The following is a 17,488-nucleotide window of genomic DNA, read 5'->3' on the forward strand; positions in this document are numbered from 1 at the left end:
ATAGTTTCATATACTTGTTGTGTATATATACAAAGAATTCTTGGCTCCACATCCTTGATGACTAGACCCAGTATACCTGAAGAAGAAGAAGAGATGCCTTGAGTAGATGTGTGTTTATTTTATTTTTTGATTAGTAGATATAATTTGTTATTATCAGTGACAATTATATGCTAACTTGTATCAATGTCATGTTTTTGAACATATGTAGGTTGTGTATGAAAATATTCAAAACATACCTCCTCTACTAAAGACATACATCAAGAGTCCTGCAAAGCTGAAGAGAAAACATGGAGATGAGGTAAACATGAATAGTTCAATTATAGTTCATTTTTATGTTAACTTTTTGAATGTGAATTATATAATATAATTAATATTAATCGTGGTTTGTTTTTCTTGTGCATGATCCTTCAAAGCTGAGCAGTGTGGTGAAGAGGATCAATTTTGTTGATCCATCAGCAACTTAGGATGTTATAGATAGTTTTGGGATGCTTATATGTCTAGTTGGCATGTATATTTTGTATATGGACATACATTCACGTATTTAGACATACATTTTGTTTCAGTTGGCGTTTATGCCATATTTGTGTATGGACATACATTTGTAATCATTTAACATTTTTATATATACATAAGTTGATATTCGATCATATAAATTGTTACTCATCCGTGCATGGTGTTATCATGGAAATCTTTAATCTTCATTCCAATAATTAACAATGATTAATAATGGCTATTTAATGAACAATACAATTCATTTCATTTCATCGTAAGTGTTGTTTTTATAATGAACAATATAATTCATTTAATGAACAATACAATACAATTCATTTAATGAACAATACAATTCATTTAATGAACAATACAATACAATTCATTCAATGAACAATACAATTCATGAACAATACAATTCATTTAATGAACAATACAATACAATTCATTTAATGAACAATACTTGATACAATTCATTATTACCCTATGCATGGTCCTATTTTGCCCCCCACCTCGGTCGAACACTCGAGGTTTTATTAGGGCAGCAATTTTTCGGTAGGCGAAAAAATCATCAGTCTCACTCAATCGAATGTTGTCGCGTGGCCGATTTCTCATTCTGTTTGTCGCGATGATGAACTGTTGGCTCCGACATGTCCAGTTAGGCATTATTACCCTATGCATGCTCCTATTTTTCCCCCCCCACTTGATCGAATGCTCAGGGTCATACCCTACCGACGTCGTCCCTTGAGCGCCCTAAGTGCTCAAAATTGTCAAACTTTGATGGGCCCTAACTCGGAATCTGTGGCACCTACAAAAGATCCATTTGAACCTATGGGGCCATGAGAGGGGTCCCTACAAAATCCTATCTTGGTTTTCAATTTTCCCTATGGTTTTATTAGGGCAGAATTTTTTCGGTTGGTGAAAAAATCGTCAATCTCACTCAATCGAATGTTGTCGTGTGGCCGATTTCTCATTCTGCTCGTCACGATGATGAACCGTCAGCTTCGACATGTCTAGTTAGGCATTATTACCCTACACATGCTCCTATTTTTCCCCCCCACTTGATCGAACACTCGAGGTCATACCTTACCGATGTCATCCCTTGAGCGCCCTAAGTGCTCAAAATTGTCAAACTTTGACGGTCCCTAACTCAGAAACTGTGGCACCTGTAAATGATCCGTTTGAACCTACAGGGCCATGAGAGGGGTCCCTACAAAAGCCTATCTCATTTTTTCAAGTTTCCCTACGGTTTTATTAGGGCAAGAATTTTTTTGTTGGCAAAAAAATCGTCAGTCTCACTCAATCGAATGTTGTCGCGTGGTCGATTTCTTGTTATGCTAGTCACGATGATGAACTGCCGGCTCTGACATGTCCAGTTAGGCATTATTACCCTACGAATGCTCCTATTCCCCCCCCCCCACTCGATCGAACACTCAGGATCATACCCTACAGACGTCATCCCTTGAGCGCCCTAAGTGCTAAAATTATATATAAACAAGCATTACATTGTAGACTCATAATGATCATCAATATTTCCATGTATTGTATACATATAATTACCATTACACTTGCAGGTGACATCCATGAAGGGATATGCAAACATGATTTTTTTTTTCATTATCAATACACCTACACCAATGTACTCATGTACAGATACATGGACATTATCATCAATATAACTAAACCAATTTTCTCATGGACATTGTATATCATCATAACAATGTTACATCAATTCACATCCATATACAAATACGACATCCCACTTCATCTGCATCAGGCATCCTCATGTCCTAAGAGAAAAGCTTACGTACAGCAATTCCTGCATATAAATGAAGACCAAAATAAGTAACCTTTTTATGTGGAATGAATGTGCTACAAGAAACAAATTATAACACTTAATACAAATTAGTTTGGCAAATTATAAATAGATCATTCAAACATTTTAAAGATGCACAAGATTGTATAATTACGAAACTTACCAGATTCTCTGCAAAGTATACAAGCATAACTTTGAAGAAAGACGCATGTTGATTAAATCCCTTCTCATTGCATTTCTCTGCATGGTTGAAGACGATGGTAGATATGGTCATTTCTAAATAGCAATACATTCACTTGACTTAATTTTTATGCACAAAATTTTATCTCATTAATGCACAAAGGAATATGTACCATCACCAAGAGAGGGTCTTGTCAACGGCGAATGATCTAGCATGAACCTGTATATCATCAAAAATCATAATGTGATACTATTGTATATCATCAAAAAACACCTGCATGAGCATAAAGGTTTTGTGATAATTATATCATCAAAAATTGTCAGATAGTGTTCTCTAATAACAAAAATTGTAAAGCTCATCAAATGCATGATAATAAGTCATGTTGAAAAAATATGTCCCTTCCGATTATATCGTGTACCCGCTATGTGCATGCAAAAATCGTGTTGCCAAAAAAAAAATTCATCAATAGACCTGCATTTTCAACACATCCTTAATATACATGTAACAAACTTGATTATTAAGGTTTAATGATCATTGTTTGAAATGAAATGCATGATAAAAAAAATAAGGCACCATTAAAGACCTACTACTCAAGTGTGCCTGAAGGGTCATCTTTTTGTTTAAGAGTATCCAGTATTGCTTCATGATCAACAGTAGTCACTGTCCATAGCTCTTTGGTCTTTGGTTTTGCTTGATGCTTCAACAACTTGACATTTGTAGCTATAATAAGGTGTGAATACATTATAATGGTTTTGTGTCTCTCATAGTCTTCAAATGCAGGTATGCCATTCTTTCTAATCATGTATGTTCGCAACCAAGTTCCGACAACAACACCTCAACCTGTAGGATATGTGAACCCGTCATAATCTGTCACTGGTTGTGTTAGCTTTTTTTTTTCCCTATACACATCATGCCAACCAATATTTTGATCTCTCTTCATTCCCTTGCGGTGCAACAACTGCAAAAACATGTCCTGGCTGTACAAGATCTGATAGACGATCATACTCAAGTGAACTTTCCATGTCATTGTTTGATAAGGATATTGTTTGAGATAAAGGAGTTAGATAGTGGGGAACCCACGTATCAACCCACTCACTTGACTTGCACTGATCCCAATCACACCGAACACAACTCTAACAAAAACAAGCCAACGCTCGTGTCCAAATAGTCCATGTACTTGCATCTGAGTTGAGAAATGAATGCATCTTTGAAGAATCTTTAATTGTTTGAAAATCCAATCTATCTCCCACTATTCCCTCCTCAACCAACCAAAAGAATCTACTCACTGTTGAATCAAGAGTACACCCATGTGACAATGTTGAACTACACCAATAAACAATAGAACGTGCATCAGAGAAATTTGCACCTGAAATCCTCAATTGCTCCTTAACTAGAGCTCTCTTCAAACATGCACTTGCTCCATCATGCTCTCTCTTCCTATGCCTTGCCTCAAAAAAACACCAAATATGAGGTATACGCCTCTCTAGATGCATTCTACTCAACCAATAAAACATACAAGCATTCTTGAATTGACCCGTACAATTATCTGACCATATTATATGTCGGTCAATTGCAATATCTTTCTCATGCAAGAACTCAAAAAAATTCTTGAAAGAATGTTGCACATACTCAGAGGAGTGTGATCTATCATCACTCATATAAAAATGATACTCCCTGATTATCTTCCTGTCCTCTTCTATACTATCAGGAGCATGTCTATATGTAATGTGAACAAAAATAGCAATCTGGACTGAATTGTAGTACTGAGACTGTACCTCATTCTGTGGTTGCAATGTATAGTTCTCTGCAAAATCAACCACCGATACAATAGTGCCAATCAGGAAAGAGTTCTTACACATCCTGAATTGTTGATCCAACCATTGAGACCTATGGGTGTTCCTTGCATACTTGTAGAAAAGATTTTCCTTAAAATCCAAAATAAAATCAGCAATGCTCACTTCTATTGAGACTAATTCACATCTAGACCTTCACCTCCACTCTTCAAAGTATATTTCTCTGTCTTGTATCTTTTTTTCTCAACATAATTCTTTCCAAACTCGTGTTCGCTGCCCTCATGAAAACATGAAACAAACTTTGACAACCCACCGCATTCTGAGCACTTCTCATTCAAACAATCATTTCTATATAAATAGCAACCACCATCTCTAGGGCATAAAAATAGATCTTGCAAGTCTCTTGATGATCTCAGAAATAGCATTGCACCACACTCCTGCAACATCTCATTAGTATGCATCGTAGAATGAATATGACATAAAATTTCATGGTACATTGAAAACTCCACATGGTACTTGCAACAATAGGTATTGTGAATCTTAAGAGGAACAAAATAAAATGGTTTCAAAGATTCAAAGGCCCTTTGTGATATTTGTAAAGTTGGATGTAATTCACAAAAAAAATTGTACAACATTGTTTGGCTTGATTCCAAGAAATGTTTGGGATGCGGTGTACGGTCTCGGTTGCCGATTCTTAATTTAAAAACATCCTTTACATTGGGTGACACTCTAGAATTAGAGTGCCAAAATTGTTGAATCTCTTCCTTCACATTGTTAGTCAACTTTCTATCAACACGTGGAAGCCTCCCACCAAATGCCCATGTATCTTGTTGAAGTGGATCGTCAAGTCTTTGTCTTCGTGCAAGTGCTCTATCCAAAGTTTTACGGTTTATGTTAAAATCAACACAAGTTTGTCTCATTTGACGAGCCTTCCTTAATTGATGGCTTACTAAGGAGGTTATAATCACTCTTCGAGTGGCTCTCTTATCTCTTTCTTTGGTATTCTTTCCAATAGAACTGAGAGTGTCAAATAGATTTTTTGCAATAATAGAATTTCTCTCCATCTTCTTGTTCATACAAATCTTCAATTTGTTTAGCAATGGTCTCATCTTTATCATCTTTAACAATTGAACAAAGAGTTGGCATTGCTCAGTCAATGTATTATTGCTAAAATTTTGGTGGAAAAGTTGTGTAGCCCACAACCAAACGGTTCTTGTTGACCTCTTGCCTTCAAGATTCGCAATAATATTCTCATCGATTTCAAATAACCATTTTGGGGTTCTTGAAGGTCTTGGATTTGGAATTTGTCTTTCATCCATGAGAGGGTCTTCATTTCTAAAGTAATTAGGTCTTACATATGGTTCACTTGGTTGAGCAATTCCACCTTCAATGTTAAATTTTTTCACATTTTCACCTCCTATGTCAAAATTTTCCACATGTTGAGTATTTTCATTATCACTTTCAACATTTTCACTTTCAAAATCTACATTTTCATTTTCAATAACTTGTGGCACATTTTCAAATTCATTTTCCTCTTCAGTTGAAATAACATTAGCAATATTTCACATACCTTGTCTTCTCCTCCTATGACATTCTCTATCTATTTCTCTTTACACTTCAATTTGGTCATTTGAAAGTTTTCTTTTGCGTTTAGACTTCCGACAACTACTACTTCCCATTTCCCTCCACACATATGCTCCTACGTGATTGACAATGTAAGTTTTCACTTTAAGAATCTCCCAAAAGCACAAATTTGTCTCTACCTGTCTAAAAACTTGTGATCCTCGATAGAAAACAAAATATGCAAACTGTGGGCCGTTGGAATCTACAAAATGGCCCACAAGGATTTTTTTTCTTTTTTTAATACTAAAATCGGATATCCGCTTTGAGTACAAAATTTGTGGTCCCCAAAAATTTTCCCATTGCCACCTTTTATTTACTAAACTGCCACATGGCAGAAATCTGATATTAGATTTTATTAGTCATATTTTAGAGAGAGAGAGAGAGAGAGGAGGAGAGAGAGAGAGAGAGAGAGAGAGAGAGAGAGAGAGAGAGAGAGAGAATAGGGGAGATGGATAGAGAGAGATTAGGAGAGAGAGGTTAGGGGGGAGAGAGAGAGAGAGAGAGAGAGAGAGAGAGAGATGGGGAGGTGGAAGGGAGAGAGAGAGAGATGGAGAGAGAGGGAGGGAGGGTAGGGAAGGTAGAGAGAGATAAAGAGATTAGCAGAGAGAGATGAAGAGAGAGAGAGAGAGAGAGATTAGGGGAGAGGGATAGAGAGAGATTAGTGGAGAGAGAGAGACAGAGACATAGAGACAGAGGGAGAGAGATGGGGTGGGGGAAGGGAGAGAGAGAGATAGAGAGACATAGATGGAGAGATTAGGGGAGAGGGATAGAGAGAGATTGGGGGAGAGAGAGAGAGAGAAGGAGAGGGAGAGAGAGATTAGGGGAGAGACAGAGATTAGGGGAGAGGGGTCATATGATGTCTTAAAGGGGTCATATGACACAATATGACCCACTAGGACACAATATGACCCATAACGACAAAATATGGTGTCTTAAGGGGTCATATGGTGTCCTAAGGGGTCACAGGACACCATATGACCCCTTAGGAAACCATATGACCCAAAGCGACCCAATATGGTGTCATAACGGGTTGTATGGTGTCCCAAGACACCATAGGACCCCTTAAAACACCAAATAATGTCATTAGGGATCATATGGTGTCCTAAGGGGTCATATGGTGTCCCATGAACCCTTATGACCTCTTAGGACACCATATGACCCCTAATGACACCATATTGGGTCTCTTTGGGTCATATTGTATCCTATGACCCCTTAAGACACCATATGACCCCTAACAACATGATTTGGTTTCTTAAGGGGTCCTATGGTGTCATTAGGGGTCATGGTGTCCATAGGGGTCATATGGTGTCTTGGGACACCATATGACCCCTAATGACACCATATTGGGTCACTTTGGGTCATATTGTGTCCTAAGGGGTCGTAAGACACAATATGACCCCTTAGGACACAATATGACCCAAAGCAACCCAATATGGTGTCATTACGGGTCATATGGTGTCCTAAGAGGTGATAAGGGTTCATGGGACACCATATAACCCCTTAGGACACCATATGACCCCTAATGACACAATTTGGTGTCTTAAGGGGTCCTATGGTATCCCAAGACATCATATGACCCCTATGGACACCATATGACCCCTAACGACACCATAGGACCCCTTAAGACACCAAATCATGTCGTTAGGGGTCATATGGTGTCCTAAGGGTTCATATGGTGTCCCATGAACCCTTATGACCTCTTAGGACACCATATGACCCCTAATGACACCATATTGGGTCGATTTGGGTCATATTGTGTCCTAAGGGGTCATATTGTGTCCTACGACCCCTTAGGACACCATATGAGCCCTAACAACATGATTTGGTGTCTTAAGGGGTCCTGTGGTGTCATTAGGTGTCATATGGTGTCCATAGGGATCATATGGTGTCTTGGGACACCATATGACCCCTAATGACACCATATTGGGTCGCTTTGAGTCATATTGTGTCCTAAGGGGTCGTAAGACATAATATGACCCCTTAGGACACAATATGACCCAAAGAGACCTAATATGGTGTCATTATGGGTCATATGGTGTCCTAAGAGGTCAAAAGGGTTCATGGGACACCATATTACCCCTTAGGACACCATACAACTCGTTATGACACCATATTGGGTTGCTTTGGGTCATACGGTGTCCTAAGGGGTCATATGGTGTCCTACGACCCCTTAGGACACCATATGACCCCTTAAGGCACCATATTTGGTCGTTATGGGTCATATTGTGTCCTAGTGGGTCATATTGTGTCATATGACCCCTTTAAGACATCATATGACCCCTTAGGACACCATATGACCCCTAATGACACCATATTGGGTCTCTTTGGGTCATATGGTGTCTTACGACCCCTTAGGACAACATATGACCCATAACACACAATTTGGTGTCATTAGGGGTCATATGGTGTCCTAAGGGGTCATATGATGTCCTAGGACACCATATGACACCTATGGACACCATATGACCCCTAATGACACCATATGGTGTCATAAGGGGTCGTATGTTGTCCTTAGGGGTCATATGGTGTCACATGAACCCTTATGACCCCTTAGGACGCCATACGACCCGTTATGACACCATATTGGGTCGCTTTGGGTCCTATGGTGCCTTAATCTCTCTCTCTCCCCCTCTCCTCTAATCTCTCTCTCTCTCCCCTAATCTCTCTCTTCCTCTCCTTCTCTCTCTCTCTATCCCTCTCCCTTAATCTCTCCATCTATCTCTCTCTCCCCTAATCTCTCTCTCTCTCTCTCTCTCTCTCTCTCTCTCTCTCTCTCTCTCTCTCTCTCCCTTCCCCCTCCCCATCTCTCTCCCTCTGTCTCTTTGTCTCCCTCTCTCTCTCTCTCTCTCTCTCTCTCTCTCTCTCTCTCTCTCTCTCTCTCTCTCTCTCCCCCTCTCCCTCTCTCTCTCTCCCCCCAAGCTCTCTCTATCCCTCCCTCCCCTCTCTCTCTCTCTCTCTCTCTCTCTCTCTCTCTCTCTCTTTCTCTCTCTCTAATATCATATACTAATTTATTTATAAATTAATATTAATATGTTAATAAACAAATCTAGTTAGAGAATTTACTGATTAAAATCAGATATCCGATTTTTGCAGTCAAATTTTCAAATTTCAAATTTCGACTCGGGAATGCTTTGGTATTTGGCTTGGAAGTGACAAGCCTGGAAAGTCAACTGAAAAATGTGTTTTTTCAGTATTCCTTGATTTTCCAAACTTTACATTGGTCCCTTGTGACTTTTTTTGTAGCCACAATTGATAAAATGAAAAGGGTTTTTTAAGGACGTTCCCAACTTTCCAACAATATAAGGCTTGTCTTATTTTGACTTTAATAAATAATTATTATTTATTTTCTAATTGAACTCTGACAATAGTCCCGATTGATATACTGATTGAAAAACACTCATAACTTTCAAATGGTATAACATTTTCTGAATCCAAAACATGCATCACATCCTATGCTTCGTCTACTATAGGGAAATTTTTATAAAAAAAAAATTATAAGGTTTTGACCAAGTTAAGGTGGTTAGACGTCGGAGTTTCTGAATTTCTGAAAAGCTGTAGTAAGAAATTTATAAATAATTATTTACTTTATAAAAACATTTTAAAAAATATGTGTCACATCCGGACATGAGTCTAATACTTATATTATAATTATTATAAAAAAATATTATGATTTGATTGTGATTAGGGTGGTCAGACATACGTGTACTTCTTATTTTTTTCCTGAAATTTTAGTACCACTGCATTGAAATTTGAAATTTTCATCAAATAGGATTTTTTTTTTTCCAAAAAACAACTAGTAGCTTAGAAACTACATTCAATTTTCTATATATTCTCTTCTTACATATTTTAAAAATAATGTTCACAACTTATTCAAATTTTCATGTCAAGTTGCATAACTCTGATTTTCTGAAATTTCATTGCCACTTAAGGGCCTGTTTTGGCACACCATGATCCTACACATACCCATTTGGTTCCTTCAATGTTGATCCCCCTCCTCATTCAGCTGTTTCAGAGGACATCTCTCAATTAGAGGAAATGAAAGAAAAGGACTTTCATGTGGTGACTAGGAAGAACAAGAGGTCCAAGAGGGAAAATGCACAACAACTTGCATTGGAAAAAATTAGAGCGCACGGGCAAGAGAAGAAGTGCTCCTCTGCAACACTCATGGAAGATGATGCTCTTGAAGTTCCACTTGAGATCAAAGTTTTGACAATAATAATAAAAATTCTCTTGTTAAATCTATTATTAGGAATTTTGAAGGGTTATAACGAGATACCAGTGACTTGGGAAGGATGCAGATAACCTCCCCTCCCCCGGACAATTCAACTAATTTTTTCAGATTCTAATCAATTTCAGGATCTTGCTAGCCATCCTAAACTAACCAAGGAATTGATTGTTTCCATGGATTCCCGAGGGGAGCGAGATTTCCCTCATCCTCCTCAAGACATTGATACTATGTTGTCTACCCCCCCTGACACTAACAAGTTGATTGATCCTGACAGTGTTTTTTATGAGATTGTCCTTGTTGATCCAATGGTTGGCAAACCCAATCCTTACAACATTCCTAAGCTTGTCGAGCTTGGTATAACCAAGGTAGATAACTATAATGATGGCTCCTTGGTGGGAATTCATAAGTTCAAAGTAGAGACTGATTTAATCTCCAACTACTCTGTCACTAGTGGTGATGGGGTTTGGGAGAGAGGAGATTTGGATGAGGAGATTTAAGAAGAAGAAGCAAATATTAGGAGAAAAAGAGGTAGACCTCCATGCTCCAAGAATAAAAACTCTCCTCTGCATAAGAAGTCCAATTGAAAATATAGCATGCCTAAGTGTTTTAGCAACTTCAAAGCTGCCAAGGAAGACAATTAAGATTTAGTTGACCATGAAATGCATTTCGTGGAATATCTAGGGGTTGGAATCTCCCGATAGGAAATACATTGTTAGAAGAATGCTGAAGCAACACACAGACCTGGACTTTGTCATGCTTCAAGAAGTCATTGGATGCCAACTTGAATTTTCTTTGGAAATATGCTCTAAACTTTTGTACCAAATATGACAAGGGGAAGGGGGAGTCGTGATCCTCATCAACCCCAAATGGAAAGACTCAATCATCTATTGTGGAATATCCCCATGTAACATACCCGTCTGGATATCCATTAAAAATGGTGATGACACCTTTGGTATATGTATAGTCTATGCTCCAAATGATTATAGGGAGAGAGCCAATCTATGGCAATGGCTCGTGTCCTTACCAGACATCCCATGAATCATGGGAGGAGATTTTAATATGATTGAGCTCCAGAAGGATAAGATGGGGGGTTCTAACTTGGATTAGAAAGGCGGAGAAAATATTAATTGGGATAGGCTGAAAGGGATGAAGAGACTGTATGATCCATTAGAAGGCATGAGATCTACCCACAAAGGAATTTGGTTTACCTGGTGTAACTACCAAAAAGGCCATAGTAGAATCTATTCTAGACTTGACAGATTCTATGCCAATAAGGACTTCTTCTCCTTTGCACCTAATCAACAAGGTTGTCCGGTGGGGGTTTGGCCTCCCTCTCTATCTGATCATCGCCCTATTATTGCCCAAATTTCTTTCAGGGATGGTATCAAGGAGAAGATTGAGGGAAATAACAAGTTTATTCTCATCACAAAATTGTTATAACATCAAGATGTTCTTGCTTCTATCTACATTGTTAGGCTATTTAATAGATGGAACTCTCACTCTAGCTCCAATATTGTAAGATGGAATACCTCTGTGACTGGTTGGCAAAACATCCTTAAGACTGTGGGCAAAAAAAAGCCAAGGATGTGAGGCAAGTTGGACTTATCCTCACTTCCAATTTGCACAAGGCAGAAGAACTAATCCAAAATGATCTGAGTAATATTGTCCTTTCCCATTCAGTGGCTATGGCTAGAGACAAACATAGGAAGGTACAACATGATAGAGCAATAGGAGCAAGGGCGAGAGCCAGAATGCAATGGTTGCATCAGGAGGATAAAGGATCTAAGCTTTTCTTTAAGTTTCTGAAGTAGAAACAAACTAGAGAAAGAATTGATAAGTTGTGGGTGGAAGACAAAGAGATCTCTAGTGGGGAAAGCATCATGGCAGAATTCCTGATCTTCTACCAAAAGATTTTTTCAACAGAGGACTGACCTACCTCCCTTCTTTCCAGGGAGAGATGTTTCTCTCTCATTCCCAAGCTTCTTTCACCTGAAGAAGATCAGCATCCTAGTCAACCATTTACAGTGGAGGAGATCAAGAGAGCCATTAACTCACTTCATAATGATAAGGCCTCGGGCCCTAATGGGCTTTCTATTGAATTCTACAAAGACAATATCAAATGGATTGCAAATGACTTGTTGAAAGTGTATAGGGAAGCCACTGAGCAAGGTTCCCTTGGGGCTGATATTAATAGAGGCCTCATCAAATCACTTCCTAAAGAGGGGGATAAGGATCTCATAAAAAAATGGAGGTCCATCACCCTCCTCAATGTTTCTTATAAAATTCTAGCCAAAATTCTAGCCAAAATTCTAGCTATCAGACTAGAAAATATCCTTCCTAGTTTCATTTGTGCCACTCAAACAGGTTTCATTAAAGGCAAATACATACTTGAAAACTTGATCACCAGTTGGGAGGCAATGGAATGGGCCAATAACTCAGAGTAGAAGGTAGTCATGTTTCTTATAGACTTTGAAAAGGCTTATGACAAGGTTGAATGGAAATTCATCATCATGATGCTTGAAGCATTTGGTTTTCCCAAGGTATTTTGTCACCTTGTCTAGGTCCTCCTCAAGGATGGCCATGCACAGATTGAAGTCAATGGATCCATCTCACAGGCCTTTCAAATTAGTAGGTCTATTAGGCAAGGATGTCCTCTTGGCCCCATTGTTTTTTTTATTGCCTTGGATGCTTTGTACTACTTGTTAAGAGATGACACCCTATCTCCTAAAGTTAAGGGAATTACTTTGCCTGATAAATTAGATCTGCTTAACATAAAGTTTGAAGATGATATTGCACTATTTCTTGAGCTATTTGAGAGTAACATGGATTCTTCATCTTTCAAACTTAATAAGTTTTGTGATGCATCTGATGCAAGAATTTCTCAGTCTAAATATACCCTGCTCAGTTGGTCTGATCACCCCCTAGACTGGCTTTCTCCTTATGGGTTTCAATGGGGAGGACCTAACAAGATTTTTTGATACCTAGAGATTTCGTTCTTTGTTTCTCCTTGTCTCAAAGATATGTGGAGTTGGATCAAAAACAAGATTGAAAGGAAAATCACCAAGTGAAATAACCATTACCTCTCACTGGCAAGGAGAATACAAGTTTGTCAAAAAATTCTCTCCTCATATAATATCTACTACACCTTGTTGTGAATGTTCAGTAATTACCAAATTAATGATATTCAGAAGATCATCAGAAAATTCCTGTGGTTAGATGGAAAAGTGAATAGAAAGGTTCATTTGGTTAAGTGGCAGTGGTGTTGTATGGACAAGGCAAGTGGGGGATTGGGGTTGAAGGACCTTAAAGTTCAAGGGATTGAATTAGCAGCTAAGTGGATATTCCATGCATTGGATGGCAATGAGTCATGGAAGATACTTATCATGAATAATATCAGGATGGGAGTTCCCAAAACTACTAAATCCTAGAAATCCCTTCCTCTTAGTGACCTTTTAGCTGGAAGTTTCCCTATCTCTACCAGGGGCTCATCGGTGTTCAAGTCAATTTGGAGGGCGTGGGAGAGCGTTAGGAACAATATATCTAATATTTGGGCCAGTAGGGATGATCTCATATGTGGGGAAAGGTCAATTTGGTCGAATTTATTCCATAATGGCAAACCCCTAGCCCTTACTCAAGGTTGCTCGGTTTAAAATTAGGCAAACAGAGACATTTGCTGCTTCAAGGATTTTTTTTTGAATAATGATCTCATCTCATGGGATGACCTCTCTGGTAAGTATCAACTCCCTTCCTCTCATAAGATAACTTATAACATCTGTGTTGATTTGTAGCTTCCCAAAAGATGTGTAACTATTGATAACAAGTTTGTAGAATTTTCTTGGTCTGACGGCACTATGTTGTGTAAGTTGAAATCCATCTTTGTTTATACATCTCTTATGCAAAATGATTGTATTCTAAAGCATATTAATTCTTACTGGTATTTTGATTTAACACTTATATGCAATGGGGTAAGTTGTTTAAAATTCTTTGGAGCAGCCCGTTGTCTCCCAAAAAGAAGACATTCAAATGGTTGCTAATGCTTGATAAGCTTCCTATTAGGCCTGAACATAATAGAGATGTTATTTGTACCAAATGTAAAATTAAAGAAACTACTAGACATATCTTCTTTGATTGTATCATTGCCAAGGAAATATGGATAATGTTCGGTTTTTCAATTCCATTGCATGTTAGCACTCTTGATATTGTTACTGGTTATATTAAAGGCATTAAAAAAGATAACAATCTATTTTGGAACCTGTTATCTTGCAAAATTATTTGGTATATATGGAAAATCAGAAATGAAGAAAGATTTCAGAGTAAAGAGAGGATCCTTACCGAGTCTTGTCGTAGACTCACACATTACTTTGTCTCCTCACAGGTGGATTTGGTGATCAGGCTGAATAAGGAGAAATTTCGGAGGTTTTTGACTGATGGCCACACTAGGATCTTCATCCATGAGCTCTCTCATGGATACACTTGGCATAGACTAAACGCTGAAGGTACTCCTTTTGCCAGCGCCCTGGATGCTCTCTTGAAGGAAATCAGGGGCAATAGAGCCCTGATTCGACATCAGATGATATACTCAGCCAGAATGAGGGATGATCAGAGGATAGTCTGGATGGAAGGCCCACTGGGATGGGTCGCATGGATGTAAATATTGGCATATATATTCTAAAATTCATTGTACACTTCATGCACAACTATGTACCTAGACAAACATATATTACCATGTAATTAGTCAGTCCTTCTTAGTTAGGAGTCTAGTACGATCAACATACTAAAAGTCTGGTATGTTAGCATGTTTTTTGAGGTCTCTCAGTGAGTTATATACTCAGATATGTACTCTCATTTTTTGCTCTATAATCAATATTAAAAAAATATGATATAAATGCAACTACCCTATTAGGCATCCATGCAAAATGTGGAACTATAGACAAAGACAAGGTAATGGCTTAAATCACACACACTAAGCTTACACTTCTAGGTTTAAAAGTGTTAACCACTGAGAGTTGACTAACATTTTCTAGGCTTAATATGTTGCTTAAGGTGTGGTCACACTAAGAATACACTTCTAGATTTAAAAGTGTTAAACACTCAAAATTGACTAACATTCTCTAGACTTAATATGTTGCTTAGTGTGTGGGGTTTAAGACTGACCATAAACAAGGCACTTGAACTATTTGAAATAATGCCTCCAAGAGATGTCATCACATGTAGCGCAAGATATGCACACAAACATATATCTTGATAATTTGATAAAAGGCTTTAAAAATATTGAAGAAAATGCAGTCAACCAAAAATCCATAATCTTTGCTAGCACTCCCTATCTATGCCAAAATGGGCACGTTAGAGAAGTATGAATTCTTGCAGCGTGCTCAGAGATGACTCTATCTGTAGAAAACTCCACAGTTTCAAACAAAACAGTCATTTCTGAAGTTCAACAATGAGCTGGTTTCCACAGTACGTATGGAACTGAAGGAAAGAGATCGCCGTCAACTTTTATCCTGACATTTGTCGTAAAAGTACTCTGCATTAGTCTTAACTCTTAGTCTATTAGATTCATGTGCTCAAAAGCTTTTCAGCGTACTTTAAAACCCTAAACATAATTGACAGACATTTCTCTGTCATCGAAAACGATAATACAATTGACAGGTGTAAAGCCAAACTCCACAGCCTTTAATATCATTCTTCCTGCCTCTGTCAAAATGAGAGTTTTGCAGCAGAAAGGATATAGACGTTTTATCACATGATGTATGTAGTAGTTACATCTTCCCTGGTAGATAGTCCCACATTGTCAGGGAATGGTGAATTGTTTGATAGAATGTTTCAAATAAATGTGGTTTTATGGATTGTAATGATTATAAGTGCAAATAAAATAGATTTGTTAGACAAGATTTTATTAATTTGCTATCAAATCTAATCAGTAGGTGTAAAAGTAGTTTCGACGATCTTAATAGCATTCTTTCTACTTGTATCAAGACGGGAACTTTAGAATAGGGTATGGAGATCCATCGAAGTATAATGGAAGGAGATTTTTGTTATAGATGTTATAATTGCAACTATCCTAATAGACATGCATTTACAAAACAAGGCAAGTGAATTATTTGAACTGTTGTCTCGAAGAGATGTCACCTCATGAAATGCAATGATTGTAGGATATGTGATGTACCCAAGGGTAGGGAACCGACTAAAATGGCAACATACTTGTGCGAGACTTCACAACACTAATTTGTATACTTCACAATAGTTTTGTAATGATGCTTAATTAATTTGATCAAACTCTATAGTTGATTAAAACCTTAGAAACATAAACTAATAAAAGCTTGTCTCTTGTAAATGATCTTTTTGAACTGAGATGTCATCATTATGTCTTCCAAAACTTAAAGGAACATCTTGTTGGCTCATTCAAAATTTTAACACCTTCAAAGCACCTTATTTTGCTGATTAACAACAAATATTAAACTTAATGCAACGACTAATTCTTTTAGACCAACTTTCAAATTCACTAGATGTAGGGCAAAACATATTTTGTTGATCTTTTTGCTCATAAGAATACATGAATTTGCTTGGAATCATTTGAACAACATAACCACATATCAAATTCATAATAAAAAATCGTTTTAAAATAGATCATAAATATACATATATACATATATACAATGGAAGGTTCAATCTGTCACAAAATAAACACAAAATATGTTCAAGAGTGCTAACAATAGAAATTAACATCACCCTAAGCCTTGCAACCTACCAATTATTATGGAAGAGTTGACGTTCCCAACTTCTCCTTTTATGAAACCTCAAAGTATGGCACCACCTTTAAGCACCCCCCAAAAAATGGTAAAAGTAGGAAGTTGAACTTCTGCTTGTAACTACTAATCAAAATTTCCACTTAATAATATAAAATTAAACTGAATATTTGATTTCAAGATAATGTTCACACCCAAATATGTGGAATTAATAAATATCCCCATTCAAAAAGCAAGTTCCCTAAATAATTATTTGATTAATAATAAATAAATAAATTATATGGAAGTAGTTGCATGGATAGAGGACCAAAACCAAATTGAGTGCATTAATTGAGTAAATGAAAATGAAGTGCCATGCACTGCATTATAAAGTGTCATGTGGGGGTTGATGTTTGTCTTTGTTTTCCATCTACCTTTGTCACGTGAGTGTTCCTTCCACGACATTAGCCTCATGATGTGTGTCAAGTGAGTGTTCCTTACACGACACTATGTACTTTCTCTGCACCTTTGATGTTCCTAGTTCTTTGTCATTCAGTTCTTGTTGGCTATCCTTTTCAGTGAACCTGTCCCTCACTCGTGTCCGCATTATGGGGGGGTTTCTCCTTTTGTACT

The sequence above is a fragment of the Cryptomeria japonica genome, chromosome 10 (genome assembly GCF_030272615.1).
Source record: "Cryptomeria japonica chromosome 10, Sugi_1.0, whole genome shotgun sequence".
NCBI classification, from domain to species: Eukaryota; Viridiplantae; Streptophyta; class Pinopsida; order Cupressales; family Cupressaceae; genus Cryptomeria; species Cryptomeria japonica.